Source organism: Lagopus leucura, unplaced genomic scaffold (assembly GCF_019238085.1).
Source record: "Lagopus leucura isolate 7727_CA_CO unplaced genomic scaffold, USGS_WTPT01 Super-Scaffold_73, whole genome shotgun sequence".
Lineage (NCBI taxonomy): Eukaryota > Metazoa > Chordata > Aves > Galliformes > Phasianidae > Lagopus > Lagopus leucura.
Window position 1 is genome coordinate 69288451 of NW_024962252.1, and position 21971 is coordinate 69310421.

The 21971-nt window shown below is 39.0% G+C and overlaps 1 protein-coding gene across 1 annotated transcript in view; it reads left to right on the forward strand.

Annotated features, from left to right (window-relative positions):
- Positions 1 to 21971, forward strand: part of KIF26B (kinesin family member 26B) — a 284016-nt gene that overhangs the window by 182036 nt on the left and 80009 nt on the right. The window lies entirely within an intron of this gene.

Sequence of the window (21971 nt, forward strand, 5' to 3'; positions counted from 1 at the left end):
TTAATTACTTAAATGTGTGAGCTTGTGATTGGGTTGAAGTTGGTCTTGAACACAGGCAGCCCTAATTGTGCAGCAGTAAATTTTGAGCTCCTAGTTACACAAAGTGCAGTTGCACTGGAGCCTCTATGTTACCTAGTGGTGACGATGTCCATTCTGTTAGCGTTTGTGGTGTGGGTTGGTCCCTGTGGCTGTGTTGTAACTGTGTAGAAGGTGCTTGCCATGGCATATTCCAGGTTCCTGATGCCCTTGTTGTTCAGGCTGGTATCTTGACTGAACAACTGTAATTTACTTCTGACTCATGTTTGACTCATCACTGGCTTTCTTCCAATACAGTCAGGACAAGGCTTGGTCACATACCTGAACAAAGCCTATGCTAATAATGATTAATTACTCCTTTTTCCCTTCTGTCATTTTACTTCCTTCCATTGTCTAGGATTGTGTCCTCTAAAGATACTGTTTAGGTGCATACTTGCGATGGAAAATGGTTGAAGCAATGGAGAAGGTGCCTGTGTATTTTGCTATTACTATCTAATTTGTCTGAATGGCCTTTATTCCCTGTCACAAATGGAGAGCTTGGTGCATTACATCTGGGAATGAGTGCGTATAATTGCTGAGGACAGCAGTTTTTTTAATCAAGGGATTTTCTTATGCAAGCATCTGTGTACATGGCTTTTCCATATTCATTGGATACAAAGCAGAGACAATGAGTTTGTTGCGAATCTTTTTGTTTAGAAGAGAAACTGTAATGCATAATTTAGGAGTACTGAGCATAGGATGTGCTTCAGCATTTCTGTTGCTGATTTTGGACGTGAACTTTGGGAAATTGCATGGTTCTCATTTTTTCATAGAACAGTGGTATTACTTTTATAGCTGCTCTGTGCCCATTTGAAAAGAGTATATAGGGTTCCCTTCCTGCAGGTTCCCTTTCTTTCCTCTGGCCTGCACAAAAGTACATATCTGTCACAATGTGATAAAAATAGTGATGGCTACTCTGATTTCAGCGGGAAGAGGAATAAGCTTGGACCTGTTGGTGTAAGAACCTGCAAAGGAAAATAGTTACAACAGAACATCTCCTCTGAGAATTCTTAAATTTCTGTGCTTGAGTCTTGCAATATCTGAATACAAATAAAATTTTGATTGAACAATCATGGAAGATGTATTCAGCAAAACAAGGGACTAATTTTCCTTGTTGAAAAGCATGGATACGTTTCCAGTTGGTTTTCATCCTTCCTGAGAAAAGGGTTTATATTCCTGCACACATGGAAATTTGTGGAAGGACTATAAGCTTATCCTGGACTTTTCTTGCTCCTCTTATCTTTGATTTCTAGCAAACAAGTCTTAGAAACCAGTTTTACAGTATGCCCAATTTGTTCCTCCACCAACACCATATGCCAGAACAGGGTCCAGGCTTTTCAGATGTAAAAGTAAAACAGAAATTTTGCATTCCAGCAAAAGAAAGAGCTATCAAAGTATTTAAGAAATAGTTAAGAGTTTAAACAAAATGTTTTAACAAAACCTTATCCAAAGTAGGAAACCAAATTGGATTAGTTCATGTAACCATAATAGAGGAAGTTCCTTCTTTCACAGAATCACAGAATTGTAGGGGTTGGAAGGGACCTCTAGAGATCAGCAAGTCCAACTCCAAAATTTCCCCACAGTGTTCTCATTAGCAATAGTATGTCTAGCCTGCAGTGTAAGTTCTGTTCCATTTTTTACCTCTCTGATTTCTTCTAGTAATTCTGTATTTATGTAATTCTGTAATTATGATCTAAATTTCATATAGTTTCATCAGTTCCCCATCATATGTAGCATAATTTACATTTTAATATGTCTGAGTTAGGTGTGAGACTTAGTAAGTGAGTAACTGCTGGATAACAATGTAACATAACTGTCTGAGTGGGAAAACTTCAGATGAAGCAGTGGAAATCTTGGCTTGTTTGCTTTTAATTGCTTTAAATTTTTGTGGTTTGTTATGTGTCTTATGTTCAACTTGGGCATATGTTTTGATATGAACGTGCAAAAATCTGTTAATTTTCTCAGCAATTCCTTTCATATAATGTTTTCTCTAAGTTTATAAGTCTGTCATTTGTGGACCCATGAGGAAGAACTGGGTTTAGGAAAGCTAATATTTATTTTCATTAACTTTTTTTTTTTTTTTTTTTTTTTTTTTTAAATTTCTATTGAAATAACATGTTGCCAACAGTCCCAGTGTGATAAAATTCTGGTTCACTTTGGGTTTGAACGGACTGGGAATTCTCTAGCAGGAAAGTTCGTTACTGGAAATCCTGGCTCAACAGAGTTGGAAGGCTAGGACTTGCCAAAGTCCTATGTTTCCAGTGTTCCCAGGAATGCCAGCATTCAACAAAGAACCCCTGAACTGGGCTTCCAGGAAGGCAGGGTCTTAGCTGTGGGGCAGGGACCCCAGCACAGAAGTGATATGTTACTGACTTGCCTTCAGCTTGAGACCTCTCTGTTTGCCAGGGTTGGTGGATATCAAAGAAGCTGCACAACAGAAAGTTGGGGACTTTGAAGCATAGATCTTCTATTAGTACAATTTACAAAGATTCTACTCTTGTTTCAAAATTGATGACAACGATTCACATAAAGTTCTAAAGTTGCTTAGGAATGGATCAACTGTCTTGTACAGACATTTTTTTGAGCAGGAAGACTCTACTATCAACAAAATTTTTAAAAGTTAATTAGCCAGCTCAGTTAGTATGGATAAGGATAAAACTGAAAAGTCTGAAGTGGCAAAGAGAATACAAGGGCTGCTCTGAAAGTAATGTCTACTGTTTTATTATGTTGGTACACGATGTCAGAGGCAGATGGTGGTATGACAGTAGGTTTTGAACCTTTTACCAGTATTCCATTACGTGTTGTTGCTGTGTGACAAAGGGCAGCAGAGGGGCAGTCTGACAGAATGGCGTCTGACATAGAAGTGCAAATGACGCAAAGGTGTGTCATTGAATTCCTCCATGGGGAAAAAAATGGTACCCAGTGACATTTATCAACACTTGCTGAATGTTTCTGGAGCTCAAACAGTGGATGTGAGCACAATGAGGTGGAAGGTTGTGCATTTCAGCAGTGGAGACTGTAGTCAGTTCTGCAAGTGCAGGTTTTTACAAGTATAGTATACAGGCTTTTGTTATTTGCTGGAGGAAATGCATAGGGAATGCTAGCATTCAGCTTTGCAAGAGGAGGAGGAGGATGAAATAATGAAAATCGGCATCTCACTTTGATGTTAGATACACCTTTGACCCTAGTGGAAATACAGCATTGTCAAAGCAAAGTAGTAAAGGATCTAATTTCTAGAATCTCTCCCCAAAGTAAACATTTGTGACCATATTGCAAATAAATTAGCAGTGGTGCTTGTACAAGTTGTGACATACACATTTGCTTTGGCTTTGCATTTCCTGGCAAAGGGAGCTGATCCCCAGGGAAACAGTCTGTTGTTCCTTACAGGTTTTTTTTTTCATAGCTCTGTTTTCTTTTGGGCTGAATGATGCTCCTGCTCCGTAAGCTACCACAGCCTAAGCATCACTTTTTCTTCTCTCTATGCTGCCTTTGAGTTATTGAATTCTGAGCTATTGTGTAAAGGAGAGTGGCAGATTGCTTTTGCTGGACTTAGACGGAGTGGCACTATTCTGGATGACTGTACATGCTATTTCCCCAAGTCCCCTCATTTTCTAGAACATACTCAAGCCTGTTTTGTTCTTTCTGACAATGGGCCAAGAAATAGAGGGGAGAAAAAGCAGGCTTTCCATGCAGGAAAAACAAATTATTCCATGACTCAAGTTTCCTTGGATTTGCTCCCCAAGCTGCTTCCCTCTTTCTCCCAACCCCCATGTTATGTTAAACAAAAAGTAAACTAAACCAGATTTTTTTTTTTAATGAAAACCTGAAATGTTCTTTCTGTCTGAAACCATGTTTTGCTGACTCTCCCATTCCCTGTAAAAAAACAGCTCAAATGAAGAATTTTGCTGCCAGCCTTAGTAAATGGGTTGTTTTCAGGTGGCACAGAGTTTAGGATGAATGGATGTGGTCTCTGTGCTTTCTTTCATTTATTATTTTCCTATGCATACTATTACGGAACTCTGCCACTGAAAGGTATTTGATATGTTTGGGCAGAGAATAACTGAACTTCAGTTACATATTATTCTTCTCTGTGAATTACTTGTTGGTGCTTGTTAATCAGAAAATAAAACAGCAATGTTTGCCCATAAAAATCACCCCTCTGCAATGGATGTTAGGGGGAGAAGCAAGTCATCACTGAGGTTTCTTTGGCAAGTCACTTCCAACCTATTAGCAAAATGGACTGAAATTTGCAATACTGTGTTTGCTTCTTATTTTTCTGTAGCAATGGGAATCATTTTTAAAGAGCCTAGTCCCATTGTGCTAGGTAATGTATAAATTCAGACAGGAAAAAAACAAACAAACAAAGCCAACTGTGAAAAAAGAGTTTCTGCAGGGAGGAAGACCAGACAGACAGAAACGGAAGGCAAGAAGAAACAAAGAGATATTATTGTTCATCTTCATAGTGGTGTCCTCAACCCGTCAACAGTCTAATATTAGATACCTCTTGCTGAGTTTTGGTTGGCATTGTAGAAGAGAGATGATTAAAACCTTTGAAAGGGGGTAATAGGTTACACTGCAGATACTTCTGAGGAGCTCTTTCTGAGTGTGTAGGGCAGGGTTAGGAGGCAGCACAGACAGAGCTGTTTTGATAATCTACTGAGTGAGAGATGCAGGAGCCATTGTTCTGGCAGGGACTGAGCATGGAGCCTATCCTATCTAGGAAGGGCCGTGAGTGGGAGGTGAACAGCAACTGTGGCCAAATGCCAGGGATGCTTGCAAAATGTTGGCAGGTGAGCTGGCAATGTGATAGACACTACTGAACTGTGCTTCTTTCTCTGATGTCTATTGATGACATACTAAAGAAGATCCAATTAAAAATATATATTTTTTTAGTGCTTGGCCTGTAAGAATTTAATGTTCCATTAAGTAGTATTGTGTTAAAAATCAAAAGATGGTCTTATGTCATACCATGCCACTTTGCATATTGAATAACATACTATTATTCTTTTGATCCAAGTGGCTAATGAAGAAGCAGTGCTTTGCAGTTGCTCCATTTAAGTAAAGTGATTATAAAAGGAATGGATCAAGTATTTTTAATACTATTCAACTCCTTTACAAAGTAATACAAATTCTTGCATGCAGATGGACAGAACCAACCAACGTTAGTTTTCTCTTTTGCACCACCATGATCTTTCAGGCAGGACTTTGAGTCCTTCATCTGTTTTAGGGCTTTTCTTGATTCTACAGTACCAAGATTTTCTTGCTCAGGGTTTTCTTTCTGCTTCTCCACTTGAATTTCTGTGTCTTTCTTTTGTCAGTGCCAAAGGTAACAGTGAACAAAGCTTCACTGCTCAAGCCATCCTGGTTTCTGAGTAGGTTCAAAACTGTCTTTGGAGGAACAGAAGTAAATGCCAATTCTCTGACTTTGCAAACTTTTTTTTTCTCATCTAGTGACTGCTTTAAAATAATTTATTGGACTTTTCACTAAATAGGGCAACAATTATTGCACTGGCCTTGACATGCTTTAATCCAAGTTTTAACAGTACAGTACGTATGTTAATAGTAATTATTCTATTGGCCATAGTCTGTATGAATCATAATTTGAACAATATTTGTCAAAATGTGTTTTCATAGCTGTGTTCAATCTTTGTATCAGTTCAGTGAATCATGATTGCAAAGATGACTTGAAGGGAGCAAAATTGGTGTGTGTTTTGACTAAGCTCACAAGAAACAGGAGACATCCCTTTTTATTCTGAGAGTTTGCATTTTGACCATGTGATGCAGATGTTAGGATTATTTTTGCAACATTACTGTATACATTAAATAGATGTCTATGAAAACCTGTGTTGTGGTCAGCAAAAAAGCCAACGCAACTTATTGCAAGATGCATTCTGCAGCTCACTTTACTGCCATCCATCTTGAAGCTTTTTCAGAGAGAAGCAGTTCTCTTCCCTTTGCAAAGTAGAGGTTCTCTCTCCTTTATCACTCAGGTGTATAGGAAGAAAAAGTTAACTGTTACATGATAAACCCTTTATTACAAAAAGCAATTTCTGAGGTGGAAGCTGTTTTTGTCCAAAGTTACCATGGTTACTGAAAGGGGGAAAAAAAGAATGATCCCTTGAGGCTTTTAAAGGAGACATATGTGTTCATCATTCTTGTCAACATGATTGTTGTATAAATTAGTTAGTTAGTTCCACTTGGAATTAAATCCAGATAGCCTTTTGCCATTCAGACAGAGTTGCTCAGAACTGGGAATTTTCCTCTTCAAATGTTTCAGCAGATCCAGGCAGAGGCCTTTTTGCACTTCAATTAGATTTCCGCTAGGTATCCTTTTTTTCAGAGGAGTTTGAGCACCTCAGGCTGCTGTAAGAGAAAGATGAGATTAATAGAACCTGCAGGAATTACTATAAAAAATAATTGTTTACCTCATATTTTTAATGCAGTTATTTTGTCTTTCTCTAATGTAAAGTCAGTTGTGGTTGTGCAAGTGCCATTGCAGGAATCTGTCAGATTACATTTAGGTTGGCTGTGAGGTTGAAAGAAAGGTTTTTGAAGAAATTTCCACCCTGTCACGTTTTCACACTTTAGAGAGTAATTGCTGTTCCTTCTCTTTGCAAAGCATAGAAGCTGCTGCTTCATGGGAAACAAGGAGTACATATCAACCAAGCTTGGTATGGGAAAACCCATCCCTCTGTCCATAACAGACAGAAATCTTGTGTGGAAAAGCAGGGCTGCATTTCTGCCACATAGTCTGTCCTGTTTGGGAGGGGATTAGGTCTCAGCCCATTAATGAGACAGCCTGTGGACAAGCAATTCATTTTGGCCCACCTACATGCAAGCTGTTGAAAGCTTGAGAAGTGGCCTGGCAACTTGTCACTCCAGGTAGCAGGACTGCCGAGGTTAGTTGGTGAGGAGCAGATCCTGTAAAGATGGTTTTCTAGAGCATTGCATGTGGCATGGAAGGGAGTGGAGCTGACACCAAGGAATATGCTTATATCTGCATTGGGGAAGTTGGAGGCAGGATCCACATGCTGTCCTTACATCTCAGTCCACAAGTGGAGCAGTTCTGTTATATGGTGGAATGGTTATACGCTCAACCAAGTCAAGTACTGTACTTAGATTCTGCTATTTCTTTCTTTGTTTCTTTGCCTCTGGTCATCTTCCATAAAATAAACATTTCTCTTTTCGCTGGGAGAATTAAATGAGCAAGAAAGAAAGGTTTTTTTCTTGAGAGAAACCTACAGCCCTTAAACGAAGCTCCTTGGTTATTGAAAAAAACGTATCTATTTCCATATGTTATTGTAGCAGAACTAGTACTCTTATTTGAGCATCAGCTGTGAGAGATAATGAATATGGGTAACAGTGTTGCTCAGTAAACTTATTTTTGCCTCAAAAAGTAATTAAGAAAATGTTATTTTTAGTGACAGCTTTCTATATCTGTTTAGAAATCGTAGTTATAGGTGAGCTTGTGAGCACAAGAGATGGCGGATGTTGCCAGATGGAATTGAAAGAGAAAATAATACCAAAATGGGGTACAGATTTTCTCTGATTTTATCTGCTTGTTTGTTAGAAGAATCAATCCTTTCTGTGGTTGTTTTATAGTACTTCACTATAGTACGCTTCACACGGGGAAAGAGCTGTAAAAACTTAATTGTGTAATGTTTGCATTGGCGTGTTTTGCTGAATTTTTTTGTAAACATTGAGTATCAAAAGAAAAAGAGATTGCTTAAATCAATTCAGGCTGGTGGCACAAAGTTTTGCACATTCCTGAGTGACTGTATGTATACAGTGCCCCCTGCATTGTCATGGATGTATGATTTTATGCATAACAGTACTTGACTTTTTGGCAACTTTGTTCTTATATCAAAGTCACTTGTTATGAATGATCACAATTTATTAGGAGCTTTGAAGCACGTTCAGATGGCTCAATTAGTTTTGGCTTTTCCATTGTTGTGAACCTTCATTAGCTGCAAAAATCTTTAACATTGATCACATGCTAAGTGCACTTTAAACATGTATTCATGCTGTTGAAAACTATCACAGCACAGTTGCCACACTTAAAAATCTCTTAAACATTAGTGTTTATATAATTGGAGTGAAAACTACTGGATTTTTTCTGGAATAAAAACTTTTTTTTTAAAGACTGATTTTTTCAATTGTTTTCTGAGGTATTGCGTTTCCGTTTTCTCTGCTTTTCAATTTCACTTATACTGCCTGTTGATAATTTTGGGCTTCATTTCAAAGACTCAGTAATGCTTTCTGAAACGTCCTCTGCCCTTCCCCCCTCCAAAATATCTCACCCCATTAAATTGCTGTTTAAATCCATGAAGAAGAGGTTAATATAAATCAGGAAAGTCAAGGTGAAAGAAATTTAAAATTACAAAGGTGTTTCTCAGTCAGTGCTGAGCAAGGAAGCTAAGTGCTGAACAAATTGCTTAAATCTGGATCGCAGTTAAGTTTTCTTAGATCTTATGCAAACTGCAGGCAGTGTACTCTAAATTCTCAACTGTAGACCTTACTACATTTTTTTTTCTCTTAAAATTTCCTAAAACTCTTCTCCTCCCCACTTTTCCTTTTGTATTTGTCTCCTCTCAGCATGTGTCCAAAAGTAGAGCTCAGTGGGGACACTGCAGAGGCTCTGCTGCAGCACTGATGTAGCATCGTGGATTAATGATTGGGCTGAGCCTCCTGATTCAGCTGCAAGGTTGTTCTGCTTTCCATTATCCTAAAAGGCTGGGTTTTATCTCATTTATCAGATAAGACATTGACTTAAATAGATAACCAGCCCAAGTGAGAAAGAGTCTAGTGTGAACTCTATTGTAATACTGGAAATACCATTAGATAGAGCTTTTTTAATTTACTGTCTTTTTCACCTCTTTGTTTAAGAATCAAACCAATTTGGGGAAATATCTCATTGGATACATTTACCTTATTTACCTCTTTATTATTATTATTTTTATTTTTTTATAGAAAGCTCTTTCTTCATGCTCTAAGTCATTATCTCTCTTTTTCCTCACTGTTTAGAGCCTCAATTATTCCACTTTCTTAGGCTGGGATTCGTGGTGCTAGGTTAAGTAAATTGATTACTGCATTTCTGATCGAAGCCAGTCGTATAAACTCCTCCTATGGATGAATGGAGAAAAATGCTGCCTCTGTTAGGATGGGCAGACTTGCCTACAGGATGCTTGCTTTATTTTGCAATTGATTGCAAGGGTGACTTTAGACTAACTTTAGAATAACTATTTTTACTCCCTTAAATAAGGTGAAAAGAGTCACTATTATGAACATGTCTTGTGTTCTGCTCTCAAGCTTTAACTTCAACGTGAAAACAGATACCAGGAGAAGTAATAGGAAGATACTTGCAGAAATTTATTTCTGCCAGGATGGACCTGTAAAACTGGTTGTCTTATTTTTGATATGTAACAGTATTTCAGTTATACATAATAAAGGTAAAACACAATTTAAAATCATTGACCTAATCAAAAGGAGATTAGAACAATTTTTAAGGTCTCTGTCACTTAAAACGTCTGTGGATCTCAGAAGTGATAAATTGAGCAAGAGGGATGGATGGGGATGTTATGCGTGCAATACACACTATAGACACGGGGTGTATAGATGCACCTTGTAACATACATAAGTGTGCATATATGCATGTAGATATTCATCTCTACCTTCCCTCAGCACAATGGGAAAGTATTGCAATGATCTCTGTGTGGTTAACAAGTTACCTTAAAAGTTGAGAGAATAACTAGCTATAGATTTGCATTTGTTTATTAGCTAGTGGATTGTTTTAAGAGGAAGAGTTTGATGTTCTCTTTTAAGATATTCCCAGTAATTTCTCATACATTTTAACCAATAATGTTACCCTTCTTGCTTAGGTCAGTCCTCCTCTACATTGCATGATTTTTCTCTTATGTGGTGATTGAAAATTCTCATACAAATGGCAGCATTTTATATTACATTCTCTAGGTATCTGTGAGGCTCTATTACCCTTCTGTAGATTTCAGTTGGCCTCATCCATATTAATAGCTGCTGGATTTTTTCACAGATCAGCTCAATTTATAATATTTGTTCTGAAGGGCAGATGCTTAGTTAGAAAAAGATGTGGTGTTGAAATGCCGTGTGTATTAAAAGGCCAGGAGAAATTCTGTACATTCATAGCAGCACATATTCTGTTACAGAAACAGAGATGTGGGAAAACTTGAAAATTGTTGATCCTTTCTTATCTCCTTTTTTTCCCACAGAAAATATAACACAGGTATTTCCAACTGTACAATGTAAGCCTAACTATCTTTGCTGTAATTAATGTCTTGCCCCCTTCTTCGACCATTTTGTATTGCTGGGGGATTAGCCAAATACAGATCTTGATTTGCAGCAGAATTTTTTTTTTACTAGCTCAGCACCCCAGCCCAGATTCTAGAAGCAGCACGGCCAAAGTAGCTGCCTCCTTCTCTCTCTCCCCAGGAAAATACCTCAAAGATTGCATTTTTGTCTTTAAAATTCTGTCAGCTCTGAGGAGCAGTGCTAAGGTATGTGCTGGCAAGAGATCTGACAGAGGCACCGAGGCTGTGGGTTGCTTGGCCACACACAGAAGGAGAAGGCATGCACCCTGATTGATAACAGCATGTGCAGATGTGATAAATGTGAGGAGGCCCAGACTGCTTTTTGGGAAGCTGAACAGCAACACAGACGAGGACGTGGGACTCCCCCAGGGCTCGTGCTTGGTGAGCAGTGGAAGTCATGAATCTCTTTGGATGGAAAGGCGTTATTCATCATAACGACTATTATGCCATGTGGGGCATTGCTGAAATGGAACACCATCGTGCGATTTCCTATCTTATCAGGGTGTATTAATAATGCAGCAGTAATAATAGAAGCACAAATTAAAAATAACTGGATGGGCAGATAAGCAGAATTCTTGTGATTAAGGGGATCGGGAATTGCTTCAAACAGTTAATTGCAGATCAACACAGAGGGAATTTGCATTAGCTATTTTGCCTTTATTTTTTTTCTTACTCTTCATTTTATCTCTGCAAGCATTATTTCAGGGGCTTTTACAAAGAGACAAATAGGCGCACTATTTCCTCCCAATTTTAGACTATTCTTTTTTTTATCTCCAAAGAAATGAAGTATCTTTTGCTGATCCATCTAATTCAGCAGAGACTAATAATGCTGAATAAGAAGAGTATTCTGATTATTAGCCTTCCTCTACATAAACCGCTTATCATTTTCTCCTCCCACTTCCAGCCCACAACATAAAGGCAGACAAGACGTTACAAATGTGAAATATTCAGGCTTTGGAATGAATTGACTGTTCCCTGGAGGTCTGTAAGCTCCTTTTGAATCACAGCAGCATGAAATCCCTGGCGTCCTCAACTCTCTTGGGTCAGAATAGTTGGGCTGAGAAGAGAGAAATGTGAGCAATCGGTTATCCAGCACCTGGTGACTGTGGTCTCCCTCTGTCCTTTCTTGTGCAGCGCATGTCTGTCTGCTGCTGGCCTGGCAGGGCTTTACCTGATTTTAGGACTCTGCAGCATACCTTTCAATATTATTAAAATAATGACTAGTAACCTTCATTTGGTCACCTGCTGGGTACCAAAATGTGCTTTTTCTTAAGGCTTAAAACTACCATTGCTTTGATTTCAAGTCCTATTTTCAATATACTCTAATTTTGCTTTACAATAGGATAGGTGATGGAGCAAGTGCAAATGTACAGCTGCTTTGCACAGCTTCGTGCAAGCAATGCTGACCCAATGAGATAAGGCTAACAAGCCCATTTGATTAAGTGCCTGATGTGGTGATGGAGCAGAAGCTTAGCAAAGGACTGCAGCGCAAATGTTACTCTACCATTTTTCTGGAAATTTGTGAAACTAGCAATATTGAAGCTCAGTGTCAAAGACTATACATCTTTTGTTGTCTTGCTTTTACCATGATTCTAGTGGTCCAAAGCTTAAGGTGATGCAGTGCAAGGAGGTAAACTATACTGGCCAAATGAGAAGTGGGCAGACTCCATTCACCTGTGCTTACTCTTGAAAAAACGTGTGGAATGCTTTCTTATTGCTAACTAGATGACTGAAACACTGAGCGTATGAATTAAGGTGGGTGGTAAAATTTTTAGGGATCATAGCCTACAAATAAGCTGAGTGTCTGTGTGAAGATAGCTGCTGACACAGTCCACCAATCCAAATCCAGACTCTCTTCCTTTCATTTCCTCCCCAGGAAGGGGGAATGATTCACAGATGTTTTCCATCTAGCCATCCACTTGTCTGATGCACATCTTATTGCCACTAACCGCCTCTGATGTCGCTTGCTGATCTCAGTTTGGCTGTTGCAGCTCTACTGACTGGGACATTGTTCTGGCCATCACTGCATCCTCAGTGCTCTTTCTACCTGTGTCTGTTCCAGTCTGAGGAATGCATCTTAAATATTGATGCTCCTTATCATTTCAGCCTCTTCCCCTCCTTATTCCCCCTATGTGATTTACATATGCATCAATGAAAGTTTTCTTTTTTTTCATGCATCTGGAGGGTGGAAAATGGAAATGCATAGTCAGTCACCAAAAACTGGAGATAAAGCATGCAAATTGAAGCTGCTTTTCTCATATGCTCGGTCTGTAAATTCTCAGACAATCATCCCAAAACAACAGTTAATCAAACATTCCTTGTTGCAAGGTATTGACATCCTCTGCTGTCTCTTGAGGACAGACTGTGGAGATTCGGTCAGACCTGCAGACTGTACCAAAGAATGAGGTCATTAATATTTCTTTTTAAAAAATTTCCAGTTACTGTCTAGACAGCTAATATGGGTGGGTGCCTAGCCTGCAGATATGTATATAGAAATATATATTGTTTTCTCATGCTGTTTTCGCTCAGTGAAGCTTTTGTCTCTCAGTGGGTTGTGGGTGGTTTCTGTTTGTTTGTTTGTTTTTGTTTCTGTGATTTTCCAGTTTTGCATGCCTGTTACACAATGATGTATATCAATTTGACCTAGAGCATATGGCTAGAGAGGCTATGTCCTGTCTAAAAGATGAGGTACAAAGCTCAGATTTCCTTTCTCTGCAAGTTACACTTACTTTTATCTCTCTCAAGCATCTTTCCACTTATGTTTAACTTTTTCCCTCATGGTCCAATTATTTTTTTTCCACTTTTATTTTCAGTTTACTACTGTAAGATAGAATATTCAACAAATTCCCTGCCCCCTGTTGGAAAACTTCTGAAAATATGCAACTAAGTAAACACGTCCGTTACTTAGTTCAGGATCAAATGACCTCAAAAGACAGATAAAGCTGAGATAACACGCTCTCTCCCTCCCTTCTCCCTCCACCTTAATCCTAAAACACTGCTGCCCATCCATACCCTTCATTCATCTCCTTGGAGGAAGGTTAGCATTCTTCCTTAAACAGCAGGGTCAAAGTGCACACCTTACACTGCAGCGCACTTCCTTGTTTTGAAGCAAGTGAATCAAGTCCAACTGATCAGAAAATCAAGCCATGAATAGTTAAAAGCTGGCAACTGATTTTCATACTTTCAGGATACTAACCTTTCATACTTCATAGCAAGCAGTATTTTCAATAAATTGTGGAAATGCAACAAGTTTTATTTCTGAACTGGAAGCTAAATTGAGTATTTGTCATGCAAGTGTTATCATTTGAAGTCACTTTCTTTTAAGATTAGATGTCAAAACAGTCTTCTGAGTGGAATATAAAGGCTTTTATACCTGTGTAAGGCTTTCTGAACCAATATGAACCCAATTCAACTGCAGTTCTCACAGGTAGAAAGCAAATGTTGCAATGAGTGCTTCCTGATCACAGTGTGCTCCAGCTACTGAGACTTGAAGAATGGAAAGGTAAATTGTAGCTTGCTTTGCCTGGCTATGCAAGCATTGCAGATTGCTGGCAGATCTGCTGCCCTCCACTCACGGTAGCATCGTGTGTGGTAACTGAAGTTCAAGGAGTACATGGGACAGCAGTCACCCCATAGTGATCAAGGGACCCTCAGTCAGCTGCCCTTTCTTGTGTGGCGTTGTGCAGGAATTCTGTTCTTTGGATCCTCAGAGAGATGTTATGCTGGAAACAAATTTTTCAGGGAGACCATGGGAGCATTTTATTTCAATATTTATTTTTTTTTCACATCCCCAGATGGAAACAGAATGGAAAGATACTTTCTCAAAAGAAAATGGTAGAGGAGAGTTTTAGACTCTGATATTTTCAAAATTCTGGCAGCTCAAGATTGAGAGCAGTGGAGGGAAGGCTGTTGGTGGTCTTTCCCTGAATTGACAAATAGATCAGAAAAACCATAATATGAATAAGCAGTCTTGACTGAGAGCCTAAGATTAAACAGGCAGAGACACTAAACAATCCTCTTGCCCCTTGAAATGGCCCCGGCTAAATAGAGCTGAGGTATGTTAATCGGTAAATCGATCTTAATACAGGTTATGCTTGGTACCTGGTCTGTTTAGAGAAACATTTTGGCCTCCAAAACTGTCAGCATGGCATCTTCTATAGCATTTAATTTACTTCATTACAAAATATTATAAAAATAAATCTTGCTTCGTGCATGTTGGGTGGGGTGTCCCAGCAATTGTGCCTTCAGCTCAAATCCTAACCTGTGCTTGCAGAAGTCGAACAAAAACACCTCTGTCATACTGTCGTACAGAGCTACCTTTTAATTTACATAACCCAAACAGCTGCCAGAGACCACATCAAGTTCAAGAGTAACAGGGAGGAGGAGGAAGGATGAAGGGATTATAGTCTGGCAGGAAGAGCTTCATGTTAATTGAGATGTTAATTTGCATTTGCTGATATTTAGTTGAGTTTGGAAATAAAGGCTTTTGCAACTCCATAATATACTTAATTTTTACTTTTGCTTCTGCTTTTTTTCCCCCGTACTAGGAATCCAATTTGTCTTTGTTTTACTGATCTTAGGGGTAAGACAGATAGGGAAAGAATCAAACCTTCCTCTCAATTCAAACTGAAAAAAAGAACAGCCTTACCCTTAGCTCCAGTTAGACATGCCTTCGTCGTTGTGATTCAGACCTGATTCCTTTGAAGAATTTCTTTGAGTCACCATTAAAAATGTCACAATAGAAAGAAGGTAAAGAATGAACGGAAAATTCTTAGACCTTGCCTGGCTTAGTACTTTGCCTTAGCAGAAAGTATACAAGGTGACAGTTAAATCATTATCACAGACTAAGGAATACTTTTTATGTTGTTGAGTGAATTGCTTCATTTCACTGCTGATGTTCATCAGACCTTTAATTTGTGGATTTTAACTTACAGTTCTTGGGTTTACTGTCATCTAAATTATCAGGGAGCAGAAGCAGATGAGACAATACAAAAAAAAAATCACAGATAATAGAAGGTAGTGTAATTGAATCTGAATTAGATACAGAGTACAGGTCAGAGATGAAAGCAGCAAAGTGTAATTATAAAGTGTTCCTTGGAAATAATTCTTCCTGTCTGCTTTTTGTCTTTAAAAATAGTTGTAATTAGTGCAGATGATGAGATGCAGAAAAAAAGATGTCACGAGCAAAGGAGACTGACAACTGAAGTATCAAAAGTGTAAATGGAGGTGTCTTAAGGACTAAGGTCCTGTACTCAAATGCTTTCTTCTGTTGTTGTTTTCAGCTGCTCCATATCACAAATATCCAAGGGTTTTTTTTGTTTGGTCCGACAGAAGTTACAAGGATATTTCTGATATATTTGCATTGATTCTGCTTTAAGCCCCTGAATATTGTTCTCAGAGGACATTCATTGCTCTGTGCCTTTGACAGACAAAGAAAAATAATTTCCAGCTGAGAAATTAGGTGCTTCTGCGGACAAGCCTTTTAGAATAGTGTCTTCTGTCAGAAAGGCTAATCGTCTAAATGATAGACATGCATGGTTGACTTTCCTCTTTATGCTGACTTGATTGAGACACGATGAGCATTCTGCTGGCCTTTACAGTGGATAATTTTGTTAGAACAATAACCTTCAGGAAAGGCTTTTATACAGCAAGGATGACAAGTGTGGCAAATTGCTTACAAACCCCAGACCTAGAGGCTTCTCTTTCTGAAAGCTGCCAGCCCACAGTGCAGCAATGCTCCAAAGCTGTTGTAGAAAATGCTGTAGAAAGTATCCTACCCCCCCCCTTTTTTTTTCCCCTCAACTCTTTGTTTATTTTCTCAGAAGGCTTGTTTTCAGAGGGCCAAGAAGTTTGGGAGGCCCAGAGTACGTGAAAACTGAACAGAACCAAGTGTTCCTGATGAGAAATGCTTGTTATTATACCAGCAGGGGCAGAAGTGATCAACTCTTGATTTACTAAAGTAGGGCACTATTGTCTCCCTTCCATTCAATTTCTGTTACAGAAATGTTGTCTGTGCAGCCTCCCACCCTCTAGTTTGCTTGCTTTTTATATTTCTCGCTTTCGATGAAAGCAGAGTGCAGCTGCTGAAACCATCATATTTCATGGCATTTCTCATAGACTTTGTAGTAGCTGCAACAGAAGTATATAGCTCGTGGTGAGCTGTTCTTCTGATAATGGTTAGGGCTCTCGTTCTAATTGCTTATGGTATCATAAGCAGAATGGTCTCTGCAATAAAATGGAGAGACAGGGCAGCATGTCATTACCACAGTAGGTGACAGATCCCAAAGGATTTATAATCTAATTTCACTTCCTTAATGACTGTGATATTTAGGTCTTCCACCCTGCCCTTTTGCTGTCTGTGCCTAGTTTTCAGGATGCAGTATCGCTCTCTCTGTACATAACACATCCCCTGACTACATCTTGTTTTGTGCCTTATGCCTTGGCTTCCAGAAATACAGTCCATCCACAATATTTTTCTCAATGCCACTTTTCCCCTCTCCCCCATTCCCCTCAGAACTTCTATCTATGTTGTCTTCCTTTTTTTTTTTTTTTTTTTTTTTTTTGGAATCTGCCATTTCCTCTTACACCAATCAGTGTCTTTACTCCCATCCAGCTTTCCCAGTGCAACCTGCTGACATTACTCTGTTATGAGAGGAAGGTGTCTGAGCCATAGCTGAAAACTGTGATTGAGTAGATCAGGGTAGAGCTCTGTGAGAGCAACTGCTGATCAATACCTACTTACGTCTGGTAAAGATCTGGTACTAATATCTTAGATGCTTGAGTCTGGTTCACCATGTCTCATTTTCTTTATGACTAGATAGGACAAACAGACAAATATTTGGTTTCACCCTTGTTATGTGAAAAGAGATACACAGAAGAATTGTAATTGGCTCAGATGCCATTGATGCAGTAACAAATGTCTGTATTATCTTCTACTTGAGATATGACTTGCTAGAAACAGTGTATTAATGGACTTATCAGAGACAGAAACTTCCCACCTGCTCAGCTAATGTTGCTGTTCTTTCTATGCAACCAGGGTGATGCTACCAGCTCCTCATTACCTCCCTTCCTGACCTCTCTATTGTCATCTTATGTGAGGATGGGCTACCATTTCTCCCATAACACTTTTTATTTCGGCTGGTGCCATGATCTTTACTGTACCTTTAGGGTGATATTTATATGTTACAAATTACATTTAACTCCCACACTGGTTTCTCTTTTCATAAACAAGCCTTACAAAAATCTCTGTGTTGGGCAGCTACATATAAATTTAAACCTTTTGTTTTGTTCATAGAGGATTGGGTAAATGATGGATTGCAATAATAAAGTATACCAGTATATTGCTGTATATAAACTGGTCCCTTATGGTATAATATACCTCTTTTCAGCCTTATATCAACAAACTGTTCAACAAGGCATTCATTTAGAAAAAGGAAAAAATATCACCTAGTCTGAAAGTTAAAGCCTAGAATTAGTACATTGTCGGGGTTAGTGAAGTATACGGACACTTCTTTGTCTAAACAGTGTGCCAAGGAGAAAAAGGCCAGAAATAACCCACCTGGAATGTGGAGACTTTGAGACTACAAATGGAGAACCTCATTTTCACTTCTACAGAGAGTGTGCTGGTTTTTTCAGAAAGCAACAAAAGCTGAATAGGCTCTTCTGGCTTATATACACAGTGGGACACAGCAGAGTTCTCATGCTTTTCCAGTTGTACATAACTGTAGATGTTGTGTCAGGCTGTACGATAATAATTCTAGAGAATAATTCAGGCAAATCTTGACTTTTCCCAGCCTACCCTTCCACATCAAGAGAACTGTTGTCATGCAGAATTGAAGTAAATCATGGCTTCTATTGCAACTCTCCAGAGGTTATCAGCACAGTTAATTCATGTGTTGTGGATATTGTTGGAGTTGATATCACATCACAGATCAGAATTTATTTATAATATTGGTTTGGAAGTCAGATAGAAATTTATACATATTTGGAACAAAACCAGAAAACAACAACAAAAAAACAATCTTCATCATTCCAAAGCCAAAAGAGTAGTAGTGGATTTTCTGTCATTAAACTGACAGGATGTTACAGCTACTGTAAGTAACAATACTGCTAAACTCTTTAGGTCTCTCTGATGTACGAACCAAACAAATATGGATTAACTATTTTCCTGTGATGTGGCTTGCACTAACCCAGTGTCCTCTGACAACAGGAGAAGGCCTTAATTAGAATATTTTGGTTTCTCCTCTGAATGTTCTTTGGTTTCTCAGAAATCACTTCTCAGCTTTATGGAGTTCAAAGTAATATTTCAATCTGTTACCTGAATAATGCCTGGGAACATCTGTGCAGAGTTTATGTTGGGATGTTGGAGTTGGATGCCTGTCCTTAGGGACAAGATTTGGACTGGAAGAATTTGGAAGGTACTAGGAACAATATTACTCCTTAGACTTGAAAGTCTGCAGACTTGAAAGTCTACTGTGCCACAATCTTAGTCCCTCATGTGCTTCACTTTATACAGGAATGATGTGAGGGATAACAGGGGCTCTAGGTGGATCCTGACCTTCCTCTTGCACGTGGTTTGTTCACAGTTGCAAGAGCAGTACAGATGCAGGACTGCTCTGGTGTTCTTTCAGTGCCCCTTCCTGCAGCCTTTGCTTTTTGCCTGAGAGAGCGGCACGTACTTTTTCAGCATTTTCTTTTCTCATGACATGCCTTTAACACAGTGATCCCATCTGGGGCTGGGCGTTCAGAACAGATTTCTCAGATATGCTGCTGTACCTTGGGAGACCCATACTTTGTGGCTATTATGTGAAGATTGGATTCAGCAGCTCAATGACTTTGTCAGGCTGCTGCAGTGAAATGGAGAAACTGAACTACTTTCTGAGGTTGACAGGCAGACAGACTGCTAGCAGCCATCTGAATTGAAAGGTTTCATCTTCACATTTTAACAAAAAAACTGGAAAGAAAGTATTAAAAGTGACAGTCTTAGAAGTCAGGCTTTCTCGTACTCTGTGCAATCATTCTTCCCCAGATATCATTATAATTTTCAACAACTAACCACTCCTCTGTCTGGTAATGTCACCTTTGCAATCTTCTGCCCCTTTTGGTCTCCAAATTTATAGCAAAATTGTTAGTGATTGGTGGGAAGGAGAGGGAGAGGAAGAAGAGATTGAACAGAAGAAGCAGTAGTAAGCTACTTTCATAGAATATAGGCAGGTTGGTAGCTGAATAACTTCACTGAAATCATCTTGTAACAAAGCAAAGGACTGCCTCTGAACATAGATGCCTGAAAAGCCTCTATTCTAGCTGGGGCTGGGGTTAGCTAATGAGTTCTCAAGACCGTCTAGAGGTGTCTCCTAAGTACTAGGTGCTTGAACTTGTTAGGATTTTCAATGTGTATTTGAAAATTTGCAATGCTTTTAATCTTGGTGCTCTTCCCAGAAATCCATGTTTACAGTTCCAGAGACTTTCCACACTTTGGAAGAATCTACATCTGGTCACATAGCACCTAAATGTGGTTGCACTGCCAGAGGTGTGCCAAACAATTTTAACACGGCTTAAGATCTAAGGAAGCTTGTCAAGTCTCAAAGAGTGTGTGAGACCAACTGCAGCTGAACCTCTTCTCAAGCTCCCCTGTGGCCAGGGCTTTATCTCCTGGTTCTGAAGCCAAGCGAAGCCTCCTTCCAGCTTTCTGTCCTGCAGACTGGAGTGCTAATTTGCGGTTCCCAGTGCGGTGGGCCAAGGTGTGAGAGATGGGGCTGAGACGTACACATTTCATGGTCTGACTCTGGGCTCTTGTATGAGTAGATGTTCATCCATGCTGTTCTGTGTGCACAGAGTGCCGGTATGTGACTTGAGATGTAGAACTACATGCATTGAGATGGAAGAAAGCAGAATTAACCAGACATCTGGTTTTTGACTCCCTCAACAGACATTTTATTCCTCATGGATAGACCCATGTAGATTTTCTCTTAACTCTTTCAGCACATATTTACTTTACAGTCTTTCACCAGTCTTCCATAGAATTTGTGAATTTGGCTCCGTCACAGAGCTGTGAGGTTTGGGCAGCCCAGACTCAGAGGAAGGAAGAATAGAGAAGAGGGAAAAGGAAGTTACATATATCTGTATGGAAATTCAAAAACTCTTTATTGGGTGAAGGGCAATATTTAATTGATGCACAGTAATTTCATAGTGTAAATGATCATTTCAAATGAACTCACACTAGAAAATAAACTCCCCATTTCTTTTCCCCCTTTTTCATACATTTGAAACCATCTGAGAAGGGGCTGTATGTAAAACTTTTGAAGATTCACAGCTTGGTAGAGTTAAGATTGATTTTATCATTTTATGTAGATGTATATGTTTACAGACAGAAGCTAACTCACTGTAACAGTCTATAATAAATGATTCTGATCCAGAGATTCGATGTAATTAAATTAGCCTTTTGCCTCGCAAGCACTTCATAAAAGTTCTGTTAATACAATGTGAAAGACCTGGTATAATAAAAAGAGGAATTTATTGTGGACTGAAATTGTTAAAAAAAAAAAAAATCTATTATTTTTTAAAGTTCATGGCAATAAATCCACTCAATAAATTTATTTTCCAGCTGGTCACAATAAGAGTGGTAAACAAGAAGCACTCAACCAGTGGTCAGTCTCCATATTTTTAGAGCAGTACTTCTCTACAGCTCTCAGATGAGACAGATTTCTGTTCCATTATGCACTGAAAAACCGACATTCAGTAGCAGTTATTGTTGTCATTTTTATCTTTGCCATCAATGTGTTCAGTGCTGATTCAATGATCCTGTTTTCTAAATCAGTCTAAGAAAACAGATTACATGTAGGACCAAGATATAGACAAGGTTCAAATAGAGGAAAAGAGTCTGAACTGTGGCATAACATATGGGTGAGAGAACAGAAGAGCATGGCAAGGGTCTACTTCTGCACCCATACTTGGCTTTAGTATCAGCCTAATTTGTTCTCTGAAGACATTTGGAAAATCCTCCTTGATGTCTGATGACTGTTCCCTGTGGTATCAGTGGAAGGTATGTTGTGCAAAAGACAGCCCAATGCGGAACATTTATTTTGTTTTAAGTGCAATTTACTATTACAACGCTGCTTTTTTCACTGAAATGAAGTGCAGCCTAGTTGATACAGCATGAGTTTGTCATGAAAGCAGACAAATAGCACAGTAAGTTAATGCCATAGTCTATCTCTAGACATCTGGGTTCACTACATGTGCTCAGACCTTGTGTAAAAATGAATCTGTATTCCCAGCAGATGCTTTAGCACACCTCATTCACAGTACTCCTGCGTGTTTTGGCAGGTTTCCATCTCTGGCCAGAAGAGGCTAGGGATTGGAATAGCTATAGAGCTTTTTCAGGTGAGAAATGAAGAGTGCTGATAGAGAATTTCAAGAAAATTGTTCAGAGTCTGGCAAATGGATAGTTATTCCACATATTTGGTGCAGAATTTCTGGTAATTGTATGGATACTTCATGCCATTTGGTCCAGACAGTTACAGTCTGTATTTTTATGTTTTCCTTGTGAACATGAAT